Genomic DNA, 24,830 nt, shown 5'->3' with positions numbered 1-24,830 from the left:
TGGGTGGGCTTAGTTGCCCTGGGGTGTGAGGGATCTTAGTTCCCCCATCAGGGACCAAACCTGTACCCCTGAATTGGAAGGTGGGTCCTTAACCACTGGTCCACCAGAGAAGCCCCTGTGTCACTTTAGCCATTCTGATAGGTATGTAGTGATAGCTTGTGATTTTAATTTGCATTTCCCTATCTTTGAACCTCTTTCATATGCCTATTTGCCATCAGTAGATCCTTTTCATTCAGTGTTTCTTCATGGTTTTTGCTTTTTTTTTTTTTATTGTGATGGTGTGGCTTTGTGTGTGTTTTCTGATGTTTGTGTGGGACATGACTGAGCAACTGACACTCTCACTTTCACTTTGATATTTACCGTGTTTTCAGTTTGGGAAATTTCTATTGACATATCTTCACGCTCACTGATTCTTTTCCCATCCATGTCCAGACTACTGATCATCACTTCGCAGGCATTTTCTCTGTTACAGTGCTTTAATTTGTAGCATTTCTTTTCTATTCTGTCTGAGATTTTCCACTCCTCTGCTTGAATTAATCATTTCTTCTTGTATTTTGTCTACTTTTTCTTTTACAGCCCGTAAGATATTAAAAGTAGTTATTTTAAATTCCCTGCCTGATAACTCCAACATCTGTGCCATACCTGAGTTTGACGCTATAGTGTGGATGGTGTTTTCAATGCCTTTTGCCATGCCTTGTAGTTTCAGTTGAGAGCCAGATGTGTTTTATTGGGTGATAGTAATGAAAGAAAATAGGCCTCTAGTGTGCAGTGTTAGGTTGCTGCTGCTGCTGCTGCTGCTAAGTCGCTTCAGTCGTGTCCGACTCTGTGTGACCCCATAGATGGCAGCCCACCAGGCTCCCCTGCCCATGGGATTTTCCAGCCAAGAGTACTGGAGTGGGGTGCCATTGCCTTCTCCAGTGTTAGGTTAACCTGGCTAAAAATTGTTGTTGTTGTTTAGTTGCTAAGTTGTTTGACTCTTGCAACTCCATGGGCTGTAGCCTACCGGGCTCCTCTGTTCATGGGATTTCTCCAGGCAAGATTGGAGTGGCTTGCCATTTCTTTCTCCAGGGGACCTTGCCGACTCAAGGATGGAACCCACATCTCCTGCATTGGGAGGCAGATTCTTCTTTACCACCGAATGACCTGGGAAGCCCAGCTAGAAATTGGACTGTTTTTAATGTTTGATGTGGGTATCAGAGGCTTTAACTTCTTCAAGTCCCCATGTTTTTGTCCTTCTCATTAGTGAGAGTTCCTCGTTAGTGTCTGGTTCCCCAGGAAATCTCTCTGCTGCCTTCCTGGCTGGGGGTGCTGAAATGCCTCATTACTTGCCCCACATGACCCCACTGACCTCCTACTCAGGAAGGGCTCCTTGCCACTCGGCAGTGGTGGAAGTTCTGATTCCTCACTCAGCCTCCTCTCTGTGCGTGCGTGTGTGTGTGTGTGTGTGTGTGTGGTTGGGGGTGGGTGGGTGAGGGGAGGTCTTGTGACGATCCGGCAGTGACCGCCCTGGTTCCTTCCCCTGCCTTCTCTGACACCACCTTGGTGGGGCTTTGGGGTGTTTGTCACCACTGGTGGTCTGTGGGTGGAATCTTTGGTTTGTTCTGTGGCATTTGGCCGGACTAGAGTGGTAATATCCAAAGCTTTCCGTCTTGCTGGTCTTCCCCTTTCCTGGGTCTCTTGCTCCATCCGGAACAGAGATTTGTTGGGGCTTTTTTGGTCAGTACATGTTGGTGTTTCTGGATTTGCTGACTTCCCTCTTCAAACGTGGAAGGATGAAGCCACAAGTAAGCTCAGGGAGCTCACCAGCATGTGGTCCCTTGGGTCCTGAGATCATAGGAGGTTTATCTTCTCTCTGCCTTTGAGTCGTCTTTTGTTTGTTTTATATGTTTTTATTTGTACCTAAGTGAGGAATGGAATAAAGTACCTTTCCTTCTTTCCCCCAGAACTGGAAGTGATTGGAAAGTTTTTAATAGTAGTTTTAAAGTGTTTTAAGTGTTCATTGTCTTTTTTTTTTTTTTTTCTTCCATGTCCTGGCTATAATAAACAGTACTGCAATGAACATTGGAGTACATGTGTCTCTTTCAATTCTGGTTTCCTCTGTGTGTATGCCCAGAAGTGGGATTGCTGGGTCGTATGGCAGTTCTATTTCCAGTTTTTTAAGGAATCTCGTTGTCTTGACCACCTAAAGTCTTGGTTAGAGGGTGGCCTCTCTGCCCCTTGGCAGTGGCGGGGGAGGGTTCCCTCATCATAAGCTTCCATTGTGCCCTGTCCTTTTGCTTTGGTGTACTCATCACACTTGTGCTTATTTTCTTTCTTCTCGTGAGTCAGTCTGTATGTAGTCTCCAAGGTCAAGCTATCTATTGTGTCTTGTTCATTTCTGTATTTCCGGTGCCTAGTATAGTACCCGGGTACCCTGAAGAGGGAAATGGCAGCCCACTCTAGTATTCTTGCCTGGGAAATCCTATGGACAGAGGAGCCTGGTGGGCTGCAAAAGATTTGGACATGACTTAGTGACTGAACAACAGCAACGACGCATATTAGATGTGCCAGATGTAATGATGATCAGTGTTTAGCTACAGATACATGGAAGGGAGACCTGGCTTAATATCCCATCAAACATGTCTGTTTCTGTTTGAAGTCATTTTCTGTTTGAAAGTCATCCAAAAGTGCTGTGACCCGTGACACAGCATAGCGTTTATGAAGAATGTTATTAGAGAGGTGAAATTGGAGGTAAAAAACTGTGATGCAATATAGAGATTCCAAAATTTGAGTCAAAGAAAATCATAAAATTCAATTCATCTCCCTCCCCTACCCCCCATTAAAATAGACACATCATAACGCAGTGTCTTTATCAGAGCAACATTTTTTTTTTTGTCTTGCCATGTGGCATATGAGATCTTGGTTCCCCAGCCAGGGATGGAACCCGTGCCCCCTGCAGTGGAAACGCAGAGTCCTAACCACTGGACTGCCAGGAAAGTCCCCAGAGCAGCAAGCTTTTAGGTCATTTCAGAGTTTGTATGATCTGAAGATGAAACTGAAAAATCAGTGTTCAGTGCTCCAAATCTTACAACAGCTTAAAAAGTGTGCACTTTGCTCCTAATGTCCTATTTTTCCTCTTATGATCTCATTAATATTCCTTTAATATGTGTCTTCCAGCCTTGAGTGTCAAGTTTCCTGATTCCCTGTAGTTTGAAAATGAGGTCTAAAGCTGGAGAGTCGAGGTGTAGACTTTCATCTGTGAGGCTAACGGGATGCCAGAGGGAGAACGATGACTTTAGGAAGAAGGCCAGAATGCTGTCAAGCTTAGAATCATGTTATTTTAAAAATACAATATGAATATTTATGATGACTGTAAATCTAGTAATGTTTAAATTATGTTTATAATAGCTTCTTATGTTGGCAGATATATTTATAGAAAGAATTTCTTCATTGACAGTGCCAACTCAATGTATTTCTGCCCTTTGAAGTCTAATATTAAATTAATCTGGAAAATTTTATATATGGAACAGTTCATCAACATTTCAAGATGTTATCATTGTATACTGGGCTCATAAAATCACCTCTCTAATTTGTTATAGATTTAAGCTTTGTTTCTAATTGAAAAGTATTTAAATATTTCCTTTTAGTCTTCATTCCCAAATTATGTGGACTGTTTATATAGATGTTTATTGTATTAAAAAATACAGATTTTAATTATACATGCGTACGTACTTACAAAGTAAGAATCATACTGTGGTGCAGTTGCCCTGTAGGGAATATTTAAAAGCTATTTATTATACAAACAGAATATTTATTAAACAAAGAAGAATGCTGAGAGATGTAATTTTTCAGGCTAGTTGGATTTTTTGGTTGATTCAGGATTAGGTATAAAAGGTTTCAGTGTTTGTTAGAGATTTTCCTAAATCTGTTTCCACAAAGATGGTGCTGAATCTAAAAACAGATATAAATTAGCTTTGTATAGCACCAGCTAATAATGTCCTCTTTCATCCAAATCCTCGTTTGCCATTGGTAGATCTTTCTGTTAAGTCCTTCCCCTGCCATGCTGCTGGAACCAGGACTTAGCTGTCTTAAAATTCGCTGAAATGCTGCTTTGTCACCTGCTCAGACTCACCACAAACTTCCTGTTCAATTTATTGCTTTACAGCAGTTTGGAAATTAGAAATTTTAGGAGATTTGGGGGCTGATGACTTCTGCTAGATAACGGCTTGAGTATGTTTTGGTGAATTTGTCTGAAAACCTAATCTTCAGTATTTATATCATAATTATCTTTGGTCAAGTGTGAATAAAGTTCAGTGTCTTACTTAGAAAGCAGTTGGAATTGTCTCTGTTGTTGTTATTTTAAAATATTTTTTTGGCCGCACTTGAGGGCAGGTGGGCTCTTAGTTCCTTGACCAGGGACTGAACCCATGCCCCCTGCATTGGAGACTTGGAGTCCCAACTACTGGTTTGCCAGGAAGGTCCTCCCCCCTCCCTTGTTTTGGGTATTTATTTTAGTTTTTAAATTTAGGGCAGTGTGGTGTCAGAATGGATGTGGCTTTCGAGATTTGAAATCTGCTGTGTAGTTGTATGTCCACGGGCAAGTTCTGAACCTCAGTTTTCTCATCTCTGAAAATGGAGCTGAGAACTGGGCTTCAGTAGTTGCAGCTCGCAGGCTCTAGTTTACAGACTCAGGAGTTGTGGCGCATGGGTTTAGTTGCGCCATGGCATGTGGGATCTTTCCAGACCAGGGGTTGTCCCCTGCATTGGCAGGTGGATTCTTAACCACTGGACCACCAGGAAAGCCCCCTCATTAATCTTTTCATCCTGTTAACTTATCATAGCAAGTAGTAATGTGGTTTGATTGACATTTCAGTTCCATTCCATTTCTTTGACTGTCCCTTGCTTTGAGCATATAAAGTACTAATGGGTGGTAAGAAGTAAAGAAAAAGGATTCTAATAATCTGCAAAAATGATCACCACCTCCACACAATGGAGAGTTGTTTGTATTAACAGTGAATCATATTTCAGTAATATTTTAATTAGTGACATTCCTGAGAGTGACAGGATCAGCAGTGTTTTTTTGGGTGGTATTGTTAGTTTGACATTTTCCTCTATAATTAACCTGATCACAACTGTAATTTAAAGAGAGCCACGTTTAGGCAAAATTGTGAGGTTTTTCAACTGCAGTATCCTTTTGGCTTTTCTTTCTTTATATTTTTCTTCTCTGAGTAGTGTTTGGGAAACACCGTCTTCTGTTTCTGCTCTCTGGGATCATCATCTGTCAAACTTTTCTACTAACTCAAAACAGGAAAGAATAAAAGTTTTTTTGTTTGGTTTTATGTGCTTGACTACATATACATTCATACAGTCCCAGGAGTCTTATTAGAATTTGATGGAAAGTGAAAACTCCTTTCTCAAGAAATGCACACACATTTACACCAGATTTTGCTCTAGTTTCATGGTATCCAGAAACCCAGATTATTAAAGTGAAGATTTTGGACAAAGTAATTATGGAGTGAAAATTGATGAATCTTCTTTAAGGAAGTTTAGGCGTAAATGTCTTATTACGTGGAAATTTGGGAGAGAAACTAGATCTGTTTGAAATTACAGATGGGTCAAACCTGAAGGCAGAATTAATTGAGATCTCTTAGGATGACTGCTCTTATTCTCCTTGGCATGCCTTCTATTCTCCAGGGGAAGAGCACCTGCTTCTAACTATTGGGAGTCTTCGCTCAGAAACTGCTGGTATTAGGAAGTAAACGCTTTTTTATCTGCCGTTAGCATCCTTCTAGAACAGAGTCTGCTTAATTTAGCATTGATCTGTTTACCAGGCCCCTTTCTCGTGTTTGGTTGCGCCCTTTCTGAGCATCTAGTGAAAACCATAGGCCATCTTTCCAATAAAACACCTGCATGTATGTTCATGCATGCCCCTGGTCTCACAGTCCACATAGAACTTCTTATGTTCTCTTCCCTTTCATGTCTTTCCTGACCTTATTTTTACCTTTTCCTTTTCCAAGACAAGTCGGTCTCTTCTTTCAGTTCAGTTCAGTCTCTGTCGTGTCCGACTCTTTGTGACCCCATGGACTGCAGCATGCCGGGCTTCCCTGGTCTCTTCTTTACCTTTCTTCTAACCTTTACCTGTCCTTCTACCTCATGATTCCTAGATGAATTTTACCTTTTTGCTGCTTTAATTCTTGTCTGTTAGTCAGAGCTTAGGGGTAGAAACCCAACTGTGTCCTGTTTAAGCAAAAGTGAATTTACTGACTTATGTAACTAAATTGCAGGAAGGATTTATTCATGTAGGTGTTAAGGGTGATTGGAACTAGGGCCTTTTCACTGTCAGGATTCTTTTTTTTTTTTTTTAAATTTTTGACTGTGCTGGGTCTATGTTACTATGTACAGGCTTTCTCCAGTTGTGAGTAGGGGTCTTCATTGCAGGGCTTCTCATTGTGGTGGCTTCTCCTTGCGGAGCATGGACTCTGAGTGCTTGGACTCAGTAGTTTTGGCGCATGGGCTTAGTTGCTCCATGTCACGTGGGGTCTGCCTGGACTAGGGATTGAACTTGTGTCAGGGAAGGCCTATCAGGATTCCTTTTATCCTTTTTCTCTCTAATCTCTGATTCTCTCTCCATGATGCCGTCATTCTTCCACATGGCTGTAGACAAGTTGCTGCTGGGCACTAGGGTCACATCCTTAGTTTTTCTATCAGAACATCTATTTTTCCTCCCGTAATTCTAGTTCAGAAAATCTTGGAGAAGGAATTGACTTGGCTTGGGATATACTTATGCTTATGACCTGGGCATGGTTGGACCCTACCCAAACTGCATAGATGAAATCTGAGGAAAAGCATTTCCCCTAAAGAAGTGGCAGACATGCTGTTCCCAGAATAAGGGAGAGGTGCCAGGCAAGCAGATAATAGTTGGCGACCACATCCTCTTCTGAGGTCGAGTCTTGGGTCTTCCTACTTCATGCCCATTCTGTGCCAGCTTAGTCACCAAGTGCTGTGAAGGCCAGGGGAAGAGCTGGCCACGACACAGTTCCCAGGCTGATTCTGGTTTGGCACAGGAAGAGCAACGTAATATTCCCTTTGTATGTGTCCTACTCTTCAGATTGTCGTCTTTAAAGCCAAAGATTGTATCCTGCCTATTTCTGCCAGCAAACTTCTGACAAGATATAATACAGTAAATAATCTGTATGGTGAAGGCAATATTGAGCCTTTTTTTTTTTTTTAATTAAAAGAAATTTTAGAAATGTTTTGGCCATGCTGTGTGGCATGTGAGATCTTAATTCCCTGACCAGAAATCCAACCCACACCTGCTGCAGTGGAAGCACAGAGTCTTAACCACTGGACTGCCAGGAAATTCCCAAGGCAATACTGATTTTTTTTTTTTTCAATAGCAACTTAGGGGAATTCTCTGGTGGTCCAGTGGTTAAGACTCCATACTTTCACTTCCGAGGGCATGGGCTCAATCCCTGGTCTGGAAACTAAGACCGTCAAACTGTGCCATGCCGCCCAAAAAAAAAAAAAAAGTGGGGGAGCAACTTAAAATGCTTAATATGATATGTCTGTAATTGATAATAGATGAACTTGTGATGGTTAAACTTTGTGCCAGTTTGGCTGGACCATGGTGCCAAGATACTTGGTCAAACATTATTCTGGATGTTTCTGTGAAGGTATCTTTGGGGATGAGATTAACATGTAAATTGGGAGACTCTGAGTAAAGCAGATTGTCCTCCACTTTGTGGGTGGGCCCCCTCCAGTCAGTTGAAGGTTTTAATAGCACAGAGAACAGAACCTCCCCTTGGTAAGAAGGAATTCTACCAGCAGAATTCCTTTGAACTCAACTGCTGCTCTTGACTTGGTCTCCCAGCCTGCCTTGCACGTTTTGGACTTGCCGAACCTTCACAATTTCACGAGCCAGTTCCTGAAGGTAAATCTCTGTTTCTGCCTATGTACCTACATCCATCCATCCATCCATCTATCTTACATATTATATTTCTTTCTGTGGAGAACTCTAATACACAGGCTATAGCCATTGACTGCTCCAGGCATTTATCATCACAGTTAGATCCAGAAGAAAGGCCTGAAGTTCATACGTGAAATCCTTTGCAGGGACGCTCCCCCCTTAGCTTAATTAGTCTTGTATTCATCTACGGACCAATTGCTCTGATAGGTAGGTTGAGCACTCTTATACATCAGCCCCTTCAAGGTTTGAGGTGGTGTAATTGGCATTTCCATCAGAATCTCATCATTTGGTGGAGAGCAGATCATCAAAGAAAGATGGTGCTGGTGCCTAGGTCCTGGAGGCTTACTCGGTAGTCAGAAGTGATAAATGTTCATGTGGTACAATTATTTGCTGTACATTGGAATATATCTATCTTTTGGAATGTGGAATGATTGCATTCTTTATGTTTTAGAATTCCTGGATACTGTGTAAGATCGATTCGATATAAATTTCTTCACATCTATAGACTGATTCTGATAGTCTTTAATGCATAAATTTTCCAACGTATGATTTTAAAAAGTCTTAGACATTGTTTAAAGATTAAAATCACAGTATCAGTTGACTTGAGATTTTAGAAATTTCTCTGACTCTTTAGATATATGTATGTATTTATGTATACACACACAGACATAATTTTAGTATGATAGTAGTGAAGCAGTAGAAAAAGATGGTTGAAAAGTTGATATAATTGTCATTAAAAAAATGTGTACATTAAAAATGTTCTATGTTTTCACCATTTTCTTTCTTGGAAAGAATTTGTTAATCTAGGTGACATAGCAACAAAAACAACAGATGTGGAAACATTTTTGCTTTTTTGTTGAGAAAAATCTCATCTGTGTGCGTAGAATATCTTTAGCAGTTGCTTCAGTAAATGCCAGACAGATGGTGTAAGCTCAGAATGACTTCTCAAACAATTTTATCACAACAATTATTTTGAAGCATATTATAACAACACTCAAGCTCAGATTTCTGGGAAATCATGAATGTAAGTAGGTACATAAAGAGGGAAAGTACTAGGCTTCTAAACCAGAGAAATTTATGTCTACGAGATGCTTAATTTCTAAAGCCCTCTTTTCATAACCTATGGTTGAATACTGTCTGTTTTTCTGTCTCATAGAGTGGAATTCAGTAACTTAAAAGTGGTTGAAGGTAGGTTAGTGACAGGTTGGCTATAAAAGAGAAATAGAAAAATAAAGAGCTAGAGGGAATTCATTGATACTAATATTATAGTGAAAGAGAATGATGGAAGGAACCCAATCCTTGTTAGTTGGGCATCTTTGCTGTGTCATGTGCTGGAGTAGATGGTTACATGTGTGTTTGCTTCACAGCTCTCTTTTTACATTGAAGAAACAATTGCATATTTTCAGTTTATGAAGTCATGGGAGTATTTATACCCTTAAAATACCTTAAAATAATTATATCAAAATCCTGATTTTGTTTGATTGAGCTGTGTTAGTTTAACCAGTCAGTTTTTTCATGGAACACCAATTTTACTTGAAAGAATGGCTGACAAACTGCTTATTCACAGCAGGGCGTTTGTTAGACATTTTCTCAAAAATGAACAAAGTAAGGCTGTCTGTTAGAAAAAAAAAGTTTTTTGTTGCAAATGATAAAAGTCAAGATTTCAGGTGAAAATTAGAATCTTGAAAACTTGCATCTGCTACCATGAACTTATAGTTTTTCAGTCTTAAGACTTTTCCTGATGAAAGTGATGATATTAAGGATTTTGTGCGGTTTTTTTTTTGATATCGTGTAATGAAATGTTTCAACATTTGGAAAATAAGATAAGCCTAACTCAGTGATTTAAAAATTTTCAAATGACCAATGCATGATGGATACAGGAATCTTTCAAGGACAAGGTAGACCAGTGGATTTTAATGTGACAATGTACTAATAGTTAATTGGTGTGATTTTATTTAGTTATTTAAAAAAATTTTTTTAATGTCTTTTTTGGCTGTGCTGGGTCTTCATTGCTGCACGGGCATTCTCTAGTTGTGGCAAGTTGGGGCTACTCTCTAGTTCGTAGTACACAAACTTCTCATTGTGGTGATGTCTCTTGTTGAGGAGCACAGACGTGGGCTTCAGTAGTTGTGGTGCTCAGGCTTAGTTGCTGTGTGGCATATTGGCTTTTCCTGGACCAGGGATCAAACTCATGATCCTGGCATTTGGCAGGTGTATTCTTAGCCATTGGACCACCAGAGGAGTCCAAATTGATATGATTTTAGATTCCACATTGCCACGAACCTTTAAGAAACTACTACTCATTGAGTTTTGGAGGAATGTCAGAGAATGTCCACAATTACCTGAAAAGCTTATAAAATATTTCTCCTTTTATTATCTGCATAAGACCATTTTTTTGTCTATGTACTTCAGCTGGAACAACACATTGCAAAGATTTAATGTGGAAGCACATTTGAGAATCCAGATAATGAAGAGATTTGTAAATGTAAAATGGTGCTGTTTTCCTCACTAACATTTTTTGGGAGACCATTGTTATTTTTCTAAATATATATCATACTAGCATGTGACAGGTTTATTATTTTGAAGTAAATTTAACAACTAATTTAAAAATTTCCTTTTAGTTTTAAGTTAATATACTATACATCAGTAGATATACTCTGTGTGAGCAAAAACTCTTCTGTATCCCAAGTAATTTTTAAGAGTGTAAAGGGGCTCTCAGACCAAAACGTTTGAGAATGCTATTTTGGTGAAAGGGTGTGCATGTAGCTCAGAGAAAGCAGTATTTGATGGAGGCCTTGCAGGATTCTTCTTAGAATCAAATGCCTTTATGTACAGTTCAGGGTATATGTTAGTGGTTTAGGGCTTGATGATGATAAGATTTTTTTGGTAAAATGTTTAACAATTAGGCTAGAGACATGTTGGCTAAACTGTATTTCAGTTAGACAGATGAATTATTTGTTAAAATCTATTATCGGTAAGTTTGGTAAGCCAGATAGTGATCTTTTAAACATACGTAGAATTAAATTTAACTTTTTGTTGTAAATGTATATGGAGTATTATTAACTATAGTAATATTAAAATGTTGGAAATTTTCTTGCATTAGAAATGGTTTATACTTACATAAAAAATTACTTACAGTGTACATAAAGAAAGTCCCATCTCCCCAAGGAGGGCGCAATATGAAAATTCTCAGTTTCAAGATTGGAAAAATCTTGAATATGCAAAAATAGAAGTGAGAAGAAGTGAAAGACTTGTGTCTCTATAAGGATGGAAAAGAGGAAGGAATGATTTCCCGTAGTCGGACTGTTGTAAGTTTTTTTTTCTCTGTGTGCTGAAGTTAGAAACTGGAAAGGTTACCAAATGGACAGGGGGAGGGTGAGTCTGCCTTGTGTGTCAGTTAGGCTTGATATGCTGAGCAGAGATGCCTGCATCAGTGGGACTGTTTTCCCGTACTTTCTTATAAGGTGAACTCAACATTTCTCTTCTTTTATCCGTTTAGCTTGTTGAACTAACATTTGAAGCAAGTTTGGGCAAGGAGATAATTAACATGAGTCTTAGGGAGTAAATAAATATGTATTTCTCAATGCAGTGAAACCTCAATCGGTTTTTCTGGGGAACAGAAATTTTTGCCTAATTGAATAGCCAGCATCCATGTTTCTTTCATCACCGATTAAAGGCTTTCTACGTGCTGGAATAGATGCCATGTCTAGTCTGGCTTCTGCTTTTAAGAGCTCATAGTTTAGCATATTTCAGCTCACTCTCCAACAGAAGTAAAAGTAGCATATGAAAGATTACCAGGCCTTTCTTTAAAGAATCAGACTTTTGCAGGCATCATTATTATAATTATTCATTGCCTTTGTAGTAGTATATTTATTAGTTTGTAGTGTCTCCAGGACATACTCAGTGTTACTTTTGGAGAAAAAAAAAAAATCATACTATCAGGTGTCATTTGTCTAATTCTGCTAAAGTGGAAATGTTGAAAAATTCCAGGTAACAGTTTTGATTAGATAGGCTCTGATTACTATAATTTTTTAAAAAATGTAAATGTTTACTTTTCTATGTGTCTGATTAAAAAAAACACATCTAAACCAAAAAACTTGTTTCTCCTACTCTGTGATCTCTTTGTTTTTGTGTTCAGTATTGATATTCACTTAAAATCCTACAGATGTGGACTTATTTTGATGACTCTACCTTTTGAATTTTACTCTTTGGCCTCTTAATGAGAGTCCACAGTGTACGTCTGACCTTATTTATCTTTCTGTCTACTAACTTTTCCACAGATGAAGACCATGATTGTGTTAGTTAGAATATCATAAGTACCCAAGTGCATCATTTAACAGAAGGTCCTGAGAGGACGATGCTCGGCCTCCCTGTCTGTTTGAGAAACTAGTTGAGTGGGAGGCTGTTCCATCCCTGGAGAGCAGGCAGGTGTAGCACTGTAGACAGACGAGTATGTGAAGCTCATTTTTTTTTTTTCCAAAACTTATTTATTTTTGACCACAACTTGAGTGGGTCTTCATTACTGTGTGGGCTTTTCTCAAGTTGCGGCGAGCAGGGACTACTTTCTAGTTGCAGTGTGTGGAGTTCTCATTGCAGTGACTTCTCTTGCTGCAGAGCATGGGCTCTAGGTGAGCGGGCTTCAGTAGTTGTGGCTCCCAGGCTCTAGAGCACAGGCTTAATAGTTGTGGTGCACGGGCCTAGTTGCTCCGAGGCACGTGGAAATCTTCCCAGATTAGGGATCGAACCCACGTCTCCTGCATTGGCAGGCGAATTCTCTACCACCCAGCCAGGGAAGCCTGTGAAGCTCATATTGGAAAGAAATGGGTAGGTGTGTCTTGGCAGTTATTTTGTAGTTTCCAAGTGATTGTGATTTTTTTTTTTTTTGTTACTTCAAAATACTGAAGAACCTTGAAAATGAATCTTGAGAATTCTTTTTTTGCTTAAAACTATCTAGTGCCCCATATTTGTAGGTGCTCAGGTATTGAATTATGTAATCTTTCCTTGTGGAACATACTTTTGCACTGTTAGTTGTCCTGCTTTGCATAACAAAACTTAGCTGGAGAGTTACCAACATTTGGAACTTGGATTTTTCATAGTGTCATGGTGTAGCACCCATGATGACACATTGTTCTGACAAGTATAAGTGAGAATATATTGATGCTTCTGGGGACGAGTGGGAGGTAACAGTTGAAATCTGAACTGAGTTGAATGGTTGCCATGCTCACAGAGAGGAAAAGTATTATTTAATTAGTTAAAATATTTATTGATTACTTTTGCTGTGTTCAGTTCAGTCGTGTCCGACTCTTTGTGACCCCATGAACTGCACACACCAGTCCTCCTTGTCCATCACCAACTCCCGGAGTCTACCCAGACTTATGCCCATTAAGTCGCTGATGCCATCCAACCATCTCATCTTCTGTCGTCCCCTTTTCCTCCTGCCCTCAATCTTTATTGTCTTAGGTTATGATTTACAAAAAGTATAAAACAGTATTCTCAAATCTTTTACTAAAAGGTAGGCAAAATGAAATTAAAGTGAAATAACTTAGCACTTAATATTTCTTAGTGTTTTTCTGTTTGTAACTTTAGGGAGAGAGAATGTGTCAGTTATTAAATTTCAAAATGTTTTACACTGTAGTAACAAAAGTATTCAGAAAACAAAGATCATGGCATCTGGTCCCATCACTTCATGGCAAATAGATGGGGAAACAGTGGAAGCAGTGTCAGACTTTATGTTTTTGGGCTCCAAAATCACTGCAGATGCTGATTGCAGCCATGAAATTAAAAGACGCTTACTCCTTGGAAGGAAAGTTATGACCAACCTTGATAGTATATTAAAAAGCAGAGACATTACTTTGCCAACCAAGGTCCGTCTAGTCAAGGCTATGGTTTTTCCCGTGGTCATGTATGGATGTGAGAGTTGGACTGTGAAGAAAGCTGATCGCCGAAGAATTGATGCTTTTGAACTGTGGTGTTGGAGAAGACTCTTGAGAGTCCCTTGGACTGCAAGGAGATCCAACCAGTCCATTCTAAAGGAGATCAATCCTGGGTATTCATTGGAAGGACTGATGCTAAAGCTGAAACTGCAATACTTTGGCCACCTCATGCGACGAGTTGACTCACTGGAAAAGACTCTGATGCTGGGAGGGATTGGGGGCGGGAGGAGACAGGGACGACAGAGAATGAGATGGCTGGATGGCATCACTGACTCTGTGGACATGAGTTTGAGTGAACTCTGGGAGTTGGTGATGGACAGGGAGGCCTGGCGTGCTGTGATTCATGGGGTCGCGGAGAGTCAGACACGACTGAGCAACTGAACTGAACAAAAGTATTCATTAAACACAGCTCTAAGAGATTGGTTGGGACAGTATAGGTAGTGAGTAATAGCCTGGACTTTGAAATCAAACAGACCTAGTTTTAAATCGTAGTTCAGCAACTTCCTCATGAGGAGCAGTTATGAAACTCCTGGGTGCTGAGAACATTAATGAGATGAGTAAGTCAAGTGCCTCAAACAGAGTTTATGCTTAGTAAATATTCATGTCTATGTATTTTTGTTGTTATTACGAAAGGAAAATTTTATTGAAAAAAAAAGTTCAAAACTCTGTGGATTTCTATTTGATAATCTTCAAAAAAGATTTTCTAACTTCTAAGGAGGCATGGCAGTTTTTTAAAAAACACACGGTTGGCACATTGGTTTAGAATCTCTTTGGAATGTGCTTTGTGTATTTTGTATACTGTATTGGGCCTCTTACATGTATCTGTGGGCCCAGACATCTGTTCCTGTGAGGGATAATGTGATTGTCTTAGGCACATTTTTATTTTATTTTTTTCCCAAGGACAGAAACTCTTTTCTGTCCTGTCAGTCAGGATGTATTGAACATTTCTTGAATGAATAAGCAAATGAAGGAGAGCACGAAAGACCAGTTAAATCAGAAGACATTCCCTGGTGGCTCAGATGGGAAAGAATCCGCCTGCAGTGCAGGAGACCTGGGTTCGATCCCTGGGTAGCGAAGATCCCCTGGAGAAGGGCATGGCTTCCCACCCCCGTGTTCTTGCCTGGAGAATCCCACGGACAGAGGAGCCTGGCGGGATTCAGTCCATAGAGTGGCAAAGAGTCAGACACGACTGAGCGACTGACAGTTAATGGATGAAGGACAGCCTGAAAGACTAGTTAACTCAAAAGACGTTACGAAGTCTGACTTCTCAGTCCTGTTTCACAATTAACATGTGTGTTGTCAAACAGATCTTACTCACGGGCCAAAGTCCTATTCTTGTTTTTTCAATTTTAGCCTGTAATATACTTCCAAAGACTAGTTTTTGAGTGCTTGTAGTACACAAGTTTTTTATAACTTGGAACTGTTAACCTTTTCTAAAAATTCATTATTATATTTATAACTTTAATAAAATTTTTACCCATTAATGAAGGATAGAGGCAGTATAGTACAAGACAGGCAAAGAGCCAGGTTGCCTGCACTCAGTGTTAAGGTTGATCATGTTTTGGTTGTCTAAACCTGGACAAGTACTTGAATTTTTCTGGAAGTGTTTCCCCCTCTGTAAAATGGGACTTATCATTATACCTGTCATGGGGTTTTTGTGAAGATTAGTTGAATTTGTATAAGCTCTTGGAGTACTGCCTGGTTCACGAACTACGTAAGTCCTTTCTTAGGTGTACTCTTAGTGCTTTGATCTCAAACATGCAAATAGAACTGTATATTTCTGACTTTTTAATTAAAAATAGAAAAATAACAAAAGTCTAGTTTTATTATGCAAGATATAAAATTTATTTAGCAAGTGAATGGCTGAATACAAATCATAGAAATACAGTTATCTGATGAAAATATTAAAGATGAAACTTAATTACTGGGGTAATTTGATGTAGAAACTTACATGTGTATGTCTACATTTGATTATTTTCTATGAAGCAATGTAAGGTTATGTTTCCTAGATGAGTATTTTTCTGAGACCATAACAAGGCAGAATATTGAAAACAGAATCTGCAGTGTCTTCCCTGTAATTCAGAGAAGTTTGGACACATCAAATTACGCAGTAATTTTTTCTTTTCCAATCGTATCAAGATATATTTGACATATAGTACTGTGTAAGTTTGATGAAATATAGCATGTTGAAATGATTACATACATAATGAAATGAGTGATCACAGTAAATTTAGTGAACATCCATCATCTTATGGTGATACAAGTTTAAAGGAAAAGAAACGAGTTTGATGAGAACTTTTAGGATTTACTCTTAACTTTCATATAGAACATACAGTAGCATTAATTATATTAATTAATCATGTTGTACATTACATTCCTACTGCTTATTTATCTTATAACTGTAAGTTTGTACCATTTGACCACCTTATTCAGTTCATCTTCCCCCCAACATTCCCCTTCTGCCTTTGGTAACTACAAACCTGGTCTCTTTTCCCATGAGTTTGTGTTTTGAAGTATGATTGACCTGCAATACTATGTTAGTTCCTGTGCACAAGGCAGAGATCCTTTACAGAATAATCACCACTCAATAATAGTTTTTTGATACCCACTGAGAACAATTGACTTTTAATAGAACTGTTAGATTTTTTTCACACATATTTGTTAAATATTTTAATCATTTTTTTTAATTTGGAAAGGAAAACACTGATGGAAAAGAATAAAACAGAAATCATGACTTTAGATTACTGGAATAATATAGTCATGCGTGCATTCCTTAAATATTTGTTGAGCACCAGCTGTGTATCTTGTACAAGGTTGTGGGTATTTGATGGTGAGCACAGAGCATATTTAAATAGAGCTCTACTTTTGAATGAATACTGGAAACCTGCGTAGAATGGTAGATCCTCTCTATTGTTTCCCTCTTGCCTCCCATAAGAATATTTTAATTGGACGTTCCCTGACCTCCAGGCATTGTTAAAGAAGAGAACTGCCGGAAACCTTGTAGAAGTGTGTGGAAGCCATTACTGTAACGTGAAGGAACCATGTAGGAGACTGTAGTATGACTCTGGTAGTGTAGGTGGTGGCGATTTTAATTGAGGAAATTCTTTGATACAAAAACTGCCAGCCTCGTGTCAGTCTGTTACGTCTCTGTTGACTTTTAAGTTGGAGCCAAATATAAGCATGGGTGATTTGTGGGGATGCTAGTAGGATAAGGCAATGAACTGGGTGATACAAGATAGGAGGTCAAAGGAAAAGTTTATAGGGAAGGATAAGTTAAATAAGTTAAACAATAAGAAAGCTAGAGATTCTGCCCTTAATTTTTGTGACTATTTGACTTAGGCTAGGTTCTAATAAAGTTAAATGTTTTAAATAAAATTTTTCTTTCTTTAAAGGAAACCACTGAAGTTCTTTGTGATAACTGTCTGTTTTCGTAGTTAAGCAAGGGAAATTTTCCTGTCTTTGAAATAGGTGTTAAAACTACCGTGTGAATTTAAAAAATGAGTTGAAGCTCACTGTTAACAGGAAGATGACACTTTTACATAGCTGAAGATTGCAATTTCTCTTCATCCTTTCTGAGGTCTTTATGGAAGGAGAATGTCAACCTTGAAGGAATATAAATTTTGTAGTTATTTGAAGTAGTGACTTGGGAATAATACAGTATAGTGCATATTCATCTAAGTTTTGTGTACTTGACTTTAATAAAATCTAGCTTACAATGGGAGAAGGCGATGGCACCCCACTCCAGTACTCTTGCCTGGAAAATCCCATGGACGGAAGAGCCTGGTAGGCTGCAGTCCATGGGGTTGCGAAGAGTTGGACACGACTGAGCGACTTTACTTTCGCTTTTCACTTTCATGCATTGGAGAAGGAAATGGCAACCCACTCCAGTGTTCTTGCCTGGAGAATCCCAGGGACAGGGAGCCTGGTGGACTGCCGTCTGTGGGGTTGCACAGAGTCGGACACGACTGAAGCGACTTAGCAGCAGCAGCAGCTTACAGTGGGGGAGGGTGTTGACACAGGAGTTGGCAGACTTTCTCTGAAGAGCCAGGTAGCAAATATTTTGGGTTTTGTGAGCTGTATGGCCTTAGTCACAAGCATTCAACTCTGTTGTTGTGAAGTAAACCAGCCAGAGACAGTGGGGACAAAGGAGCATGGCTGTGCTTCAGTCAAACTTCATTTACAAAAACAAGCAGCAGACTGGATTTGTTCCATAGTTTGCCTGTCCCTGTACTATAAGGAAATACGGGAAAGCTGCAGTATTTTTTTTTTTTTAATTTTTCATATTTCATTTTAAAAGGTATAAAATACAATAAAATATTCAAATACAAAACTGAAGAAGCATTGCTATACAGATAACATTTGAGATTCTGAAACAGAATTGTTATTTAATTGCTCAAAAAGTTCATCAGCTGGCATAAGACAGTTGAGATTTTTATGTATTAAAGGAAACAGGATTTTCATTTTGAAATTATAGAAGTGCAGGATAACATTTTAAGCAAAAGTTCACAGCATGCACCTATTACAGTTACAACATCATTGGGAACATCAGTTGGTTATATTGAGCAATCAATTTTTTGTAAGTTTTTCCTTTTTATTTTCTCCATTTTCCAGGTTTTTAAAAAAGGGAGGTAGAGTTCTTTATAATTAAAATCTAACATTTTGTGCAGCTTATTAATATGTTACTTTTCTGGTCAGCAAAGTGTGGTTTTAAAATTTTATCAGTTAAGGGACTTCTCTGACGGTCCAGTTTCCACTGTAGGGCACATGGGTTCCATTCCTGGATGGGGAATAAGGTCTTGCATGTGTGTGATGTGGCCAGAAATAAATAAATATATATATTTATCAGTTATCTGCTAAATATCTCCCTTGAGTATGTTGATTTTCTTTTATCTCGTTTCTATGTCATGTGGATGTTATTGCTAAATATTTAAGTAATGTAAGATATGTAGAGATAAAAACTTTTTATGGAAAAACCATCTCATGTTTCAGTTAATTTTTCTCATTGACAATTTTGTTACTGTAATTTAAATGAGATTATGGAGAAAAATGATGTTTTTCATCAATTACAGTAACTTGTAGTGTTTGTGTGATCAGTCACTCAGTCCTGTCCTGACTCTTTGAGACCCCATTGACTGTAGCCCATGAGACTTCTCTGTCCATGGAATTTTCCAGGCAAGAATACTGGAATGGGTTGTCATTCCTTCTCCAGTGGATTTTCCTGACCCAGGAATCAATCCCAAGTCTGTTGCAGCTCCTGCATTGGCAGGAGACTACACCACCTGGGAAGCCCACAATAACTTAACAGCCAGCTGTTAAAGAACTCTTGATACAATAAAGTGGGGAGGAATGTGGTATTTCTATCTTTTCAGCTACAGCTTTAAATATTTAAGTAGGAATTAATAAATCTCAGTGTTCCCCTAAAAACAAAATGTACTGTAATAAAAAAATGGTATCAGTTCAGTTCAGTCGCTCAGTCATGTCCGACTCTTTGCGACCCCATGAACCGCAGCATGCTAGGCCTCCCTGTCCATCACCAACTGGTGGAGTCTACCCAAACCCATGTCCGTTGAGTCAGTGATACCATCCAACCATCTTATCCTCTGTCGTCCCCTTCTCCTCCTGCCCGCAGTCTTTCCCACCATCAGGGTCTTTTCAAATGAGTCAGCTCTTCGTATCTGGTGGCCAAAGAAAGTATTGGAGTTTCAGCTTCAACATCAGTCCTTCCAATGAACACCCAGGACTGATCTCCTTTAGGATGAACTGGTTGGATCTCCTTGCAGTCCAAGGGACTCTCAAGAGTCTTCTTCAACACCACAGTTCAAAAGCATCAATTCTTCTGAGCTCAGCTTTATAGTCCAACTCTCACATCCATGCATGACTACTGGAAAAACCATAGCCTTGACTAGACAGACCTTTGTTGCCAAAGTAATGTCTCTGCTTTTTAATATGCTATCTAGGTTGGTCATAACTTTCCTTCCAAGGAGTAAGCATCTTTTAATTTCATGGCTGAAGTCACCATCTGCAGTGATCGTGGAGCCCCCCCAAATAAAGTCAGCCACTGTTTCCCCATCTATTTGCCATGAAGTGATGGGACTGGATTCCATGATCTTAGTTTTCTGAATGTTGAGCTTTAAGCCAACTTTTTCTCTCTCCTCTTTCACTTTCATGAAGAGGCTCTTTAGTTCTTCTTCACTTTCTGCCGTACTCTTAATATAGTTACTTGCTCTGATAGTATACATGCCGTAGATTTTATGTTAGTGCATTCACCAAAATAGAATATGGAGCCTGAGAAGACTGTTCCTTCCTATGACTAGCTTTTTCTTCTATTAAAAGGAACCAGGCATCTTGATGCCACTTTCAATATATCTCATTCTGAAGAGCCAGCAGTGCCCCAAAATGACAAACGAGGCAAGACGTTGGTAAATCTTAGCTGAATGTAGGTCTCTGCTGCAGATCTTCTTATTTGTCTGCTTTTATATGGAGAGACTTACAAATCCTGAATGAAAACCTTTTTATTTGTCCTGTGAACGTTCAGATACCTAATATAAAGGAACAGACATATAGGGAGCCACCGTGTCTCAAGTGAGCCTTTGAACAGAGCAATAGTGTGTCTTTAGATGACGATTGGGGTTAATTTGACTTAAGGGAAATATGTCTTGTATTTAGGAGTCTTTTCTGAAAATTCTGAACTGAGAGCTAGTTTTGATGAAGAGAGGTCAGCTGGGCCCTAAAAGGATACAAAGGATCTTGGAAAACAAGCTGCAGCTTTGAGTAGCACTAACTCTATGTAGACCTGGAGTACATTTGTTAGGTAGATACTGTTTTCTGCACTTTGAAATATAAGTAAAATGGCTTATGATTTTCTCCCAGGGAATGCAACTGTATGAGGTGGTCGAGAGGAGCAGAAAGAAATTGCTTTTAAACTTAACTGCTGACTGATTTTCCCCTTCTTTTGGATTAATGTTCTTTATCTTGTGTGTAAGATGTTGGGAAGCAGAAAACACGTGAAGCATCAGTCATAAGTGCCCTCTGAAGGTAGCAGTGAGCCTAAAGGAGTTTCAGGAGAAAAGGGCTCTGAGTATAAATCTCTACCAGTCAGGGTTCTCCCCAGAGACAGAACCTATAGGGTATATATAGATACATATCGGAGCAGATGTTTTATAGGAATTGGCTCATGCTGTTGTAGAGACTGAGAAGTCCCACAATCTGATCTGCTGTCTGCAAACTGGAGATCCCGGAAAGCCAGTGCATGAGTCAGTCTGAGTCAGATATGCTGAGACCTGGGTGGAGGGTGGAGAGTGGAGGGGGTGGTCCAAGGCCCAAGAATCAGGAGAGCCAAAGTTTGTAGAGCAGGAGATGGGGGCATCTCAGCTCAAGTGGGGAGTAAATTTGCTATCCCTCTGCCTCTCTGTTCAGCTGAGATCATGAGCTACTGGGTGATGCTTGACGCCATTGGTGAGGACAGTCTTCTTGACACAGTCTGCTGATGCAACCCTAATCTCTTCTGAAGATGCCCTTACAGACACACACACAAAAGTAATGTTTTACTGTCTATCTGAGCATCTCCTTAGCCCAGTCAAATGAACATATATAGTTAGTCATCACAGGACCCAAAGGAATTGAAAGCAGGGGCTGCAACAGATACTTGTGTGTCCATATTCATAGCATTATTCATGATAGCCAAAAGGTGGAAGCACCCTAAGTTCCATCAGCAGATGCATACATAAGCAAAATGTTGGATGGGATGTTATTCAGCCTTAAAAAGAAGTAAATTCTGACATTTGCTACAGCATGGGTGGAACTTGAGGATGTTATGAAATAGGCCAGTTACAGAAGGACAAGAATTGTGTGATTCCGCTTATCTGAAGCACCTAGAGTAGTCAACCTCATAGAGACAGAAAGTGGAATGTTGTTTGCCTGGGGCTGGGGTAGATGGGGTTGGGGGGTATTGTGTAATGGGTATAGAGCTTCAGTTTTGCAAGATGAAAAGTTCTGGAGATGCATGGTGGTGATGGTTCCTAAGAAAGAAGGACTCAGAATGATTGCCTAATGTCTAGACATGCCTCAACTTGTGAAACTAGGATGAATGGCTTAAAGAAGTGCTAGACTTTTGACTACTGTCATTACAGAACAGTCCCATTCCACCTACCCTGCTTTATCCATTAGCTACTTGTAGAACTTGCTAAATAAAGGGAGCTGTATTCTCATGTGACTAACTGTGAGGATCATAATTCTAAGTTCAGTGACTACACTTTTGGTCTAGAATGAACCCAGAATACCTATAATCATGATGAAGTACTTCCTTCCTTGCCTGCTCTAGATTTTCTGGGTAAACTTGAAGTGTTGACTATTGACCTTCATGGATATCATAAAATGTTCCTACCTTTGTAGCTTAGGCTACAGAACTTCTTAAACGTCATTCCAGAATGGTTTTGTGGGTTTAAAACTAATGGCCCTTTTTCTCCCACAGATTTTTAATCTTCAAAATAAATGTGCTCCTTGAAGAATAAATTAGAAAATACAGATAAACAAAAACAAAACCAGCCATAATTCCATGAAATAAATTGCAAAAGCTTACATGGTCTTTTGAACATCTTCTTTTGTACATGTATATATGTGTGTGAGAGTATACATATTTTTATATTTATAGATTCATACTACTGTATATTTAAATACCTATTTTGAGTATTTTTAAAGGAATTCAGGGCTTTAGTATTTCTCTCTAGGCAATCAAAATGGTGGAAAATCATCTATTTTTTATTCACTTTGGATACTTAAAAGGTTTTCAATATAACTTTAAGGAAGTACTGCTTCAAAACTTGAAACTAACACTCAGTTTGAAATTAATATAATAATAGATTATCCAAGGAGCCTGTTAATGAATTAGGACATGTGGAACGTTAGAAACACATTTATTTAGTTGTATTTATTCAAAGTAACAGTTTATAAATTCTTTTCCTTGGATAATGAAAATTTTTCAAAATATTTTATTTCTGGAATCTTTATTTTTTGAAAAAACATCAAAGAATAGTTTGGTGGGAATGTAAATTGATAACAGCCACTATGAAGAACAGTATGGCGATTCTTTTAAAAACTAGGAATGAAACTACCATACAACCCAGTAATCCCTCTACTGGATATATACCCTTAGAAGACTAATTGAAAAAGACACATGTACCCCAGTATTCATTGCAGCACTGTTTACAGTAGCCAGGACATGAAAGCAACCTAGATGTCCATCAATAGATGAGTGGATAGAGAAAATGTGGTACATATATACAATGGATTATTACTCAGCCATAAAAAAGAATGAATTTGAGTCAGTTCTAGTGAGGTGAGTGAACCTAGAACCTGTTATACAGAGTGAAGTAAATCAGGAAGAGAAAAACAATTATCATATATTAATGCATATATATGGAATCTAGAAAAACGGTACTGATGAACCTATTTGCAGGGAAGGAATAGAGACATAGATATAGAAAACAGACTTGTGGACGCAGTCGGGGAAGGAGAGAGTGGGACGAATGGAGAAAGCACAGATGTGTAAAATGATGGTAAGGCATTGCTGTAACACAGGGAGCCCAGCCTGGTGTTCTGCTGAGGACCTAGAGGGGAGGGAGGCTCAAGAGGGCCATTGTAAAGCAATTTTCCATCAATTAAATTGAAAGAAAAAATCATTTTTCAGAAGATGAGAGAAAAGATAGTATGCCAACGCTTTAAATGTGTCCCATATTACTATTGATTAATTTTGTATCCTTTTGAAATTATTATATTTTTTGTTCTTGCTGGAAACCTCAGCTTGTAAGATTACATTTGTACGTGTGGTGCATACTTTCAATAATTAAACAGAGCATTTTTTTCCCTTTGTAATTGTCCCCTAAACTTTTACCCTCTGGAAATTTCAGCAACAGAGTATTCTTTGGTCATCCCCTGGGTGCTGAGTGTAGAGTTACCATTCATGTCCCCAGGGAGGGAGATTTGTAATATGAATGGCAGCGGACTAGGCAGTTGCACCATGGCTTCATCAGCATAAAATAGTAACTAAGTCTTGTTATTTCAGCAGAATGTCCTTCGGAGGAATTTTGTTTGCTTAACCCACCAAGGGCAAGCATCCCTGGGTGAATACTTCCAACACAGATTAATAATGAGATTTCATCAATAAATATTAGTTTCTAGTGGCTGTCTCCTTTACCTTTCTACCTTAAACATTCTGTGAACTGGGAAAGCAGAAATCATCAAACTGTTGAGTCAGAACTTGAGGGATCTTCAGTTTTAAACTTTGAAAGCCTGTGATAATTAAGACGTGGTCTTGCTCTGAACTCTTCAGGGGCTTACAGTTTACCAGGAGGCAGAATGACAACTAATTACTATGTGACGTGCTGGGGACAGTTAGTACATTTGAGTATGAAGTGCTTCAGCCTGGCAGCCATTGGCCGAGTATGGTTGTCGAACACTTTGAATGTGGCCAGTAAGACCAAGGAACTGAGCTTACTTTAGTTACTCCAAGTTAAAATTTTAAAACTGATACTTGATTCATGTATTGGAAAAGCTTTTAAGATGGTTTGGAATAATTTGAATCTGTGAATCTACTTTTCAACTGTAAATTTTATGAAATCCAAATACATACACAGTATTTTTGATGAAAGTTTTAAAATCTGAACTGAAAAGTGCTGTAAAATACATGCTGGTTTTGAAGACTTAATAAAAAAAAAAGTTCAATTTTGACATTGATGATACAGTAGAATACTAATATTTTACATATTGGTTTAAACATACGTTGTTAGAATTCAGTTCACCTTTATTTTTACCTTTTTAATGTGGCCATTGGAAAATTTTAAATCATCTGGCTCACATGGTATTTGCGTTATTGATGCTCTAGATGCACAGGAAATCTGCAAATTCTGCCCCTGATGAATAGAGGAGCATCTCAAAGAGATAATGCCCTTTGAACC

General features: G+C 38.9%; 1 protein-coding gene across 10 annotated transcripts in view; it reads left to right on the top strand.

Moving 5' to 3' along the window:
• The window catches only part of ARHGAP12 (Rho GTPase activating protein 12), a 121,539-nt gene that overhangs the window by 26,271 nt on the left and 70,438 nt on the right, over window positions 1-24,830 (top strand). The window lies entirely within an intron of this gene.

Source organism: Moschus berezovskii, chromosome 15 (genome assembly GCF_049115385.1).
Source record: "Moschus berezovskii isolate FMDL1 chromosome 15, NW_MosBer_1.0, whole genome shotgun sequence".
In the NCBI taxonomy this organism is placed as follows: Eukaryota; Metazoa; Chordata; class Mammalia; order Artiodactyla; family Moschidae; genus Moschus; species Moschus berezovskii.
This window is presented reverse-complemented; position numbering and strand designations above follow the sequence as displayed.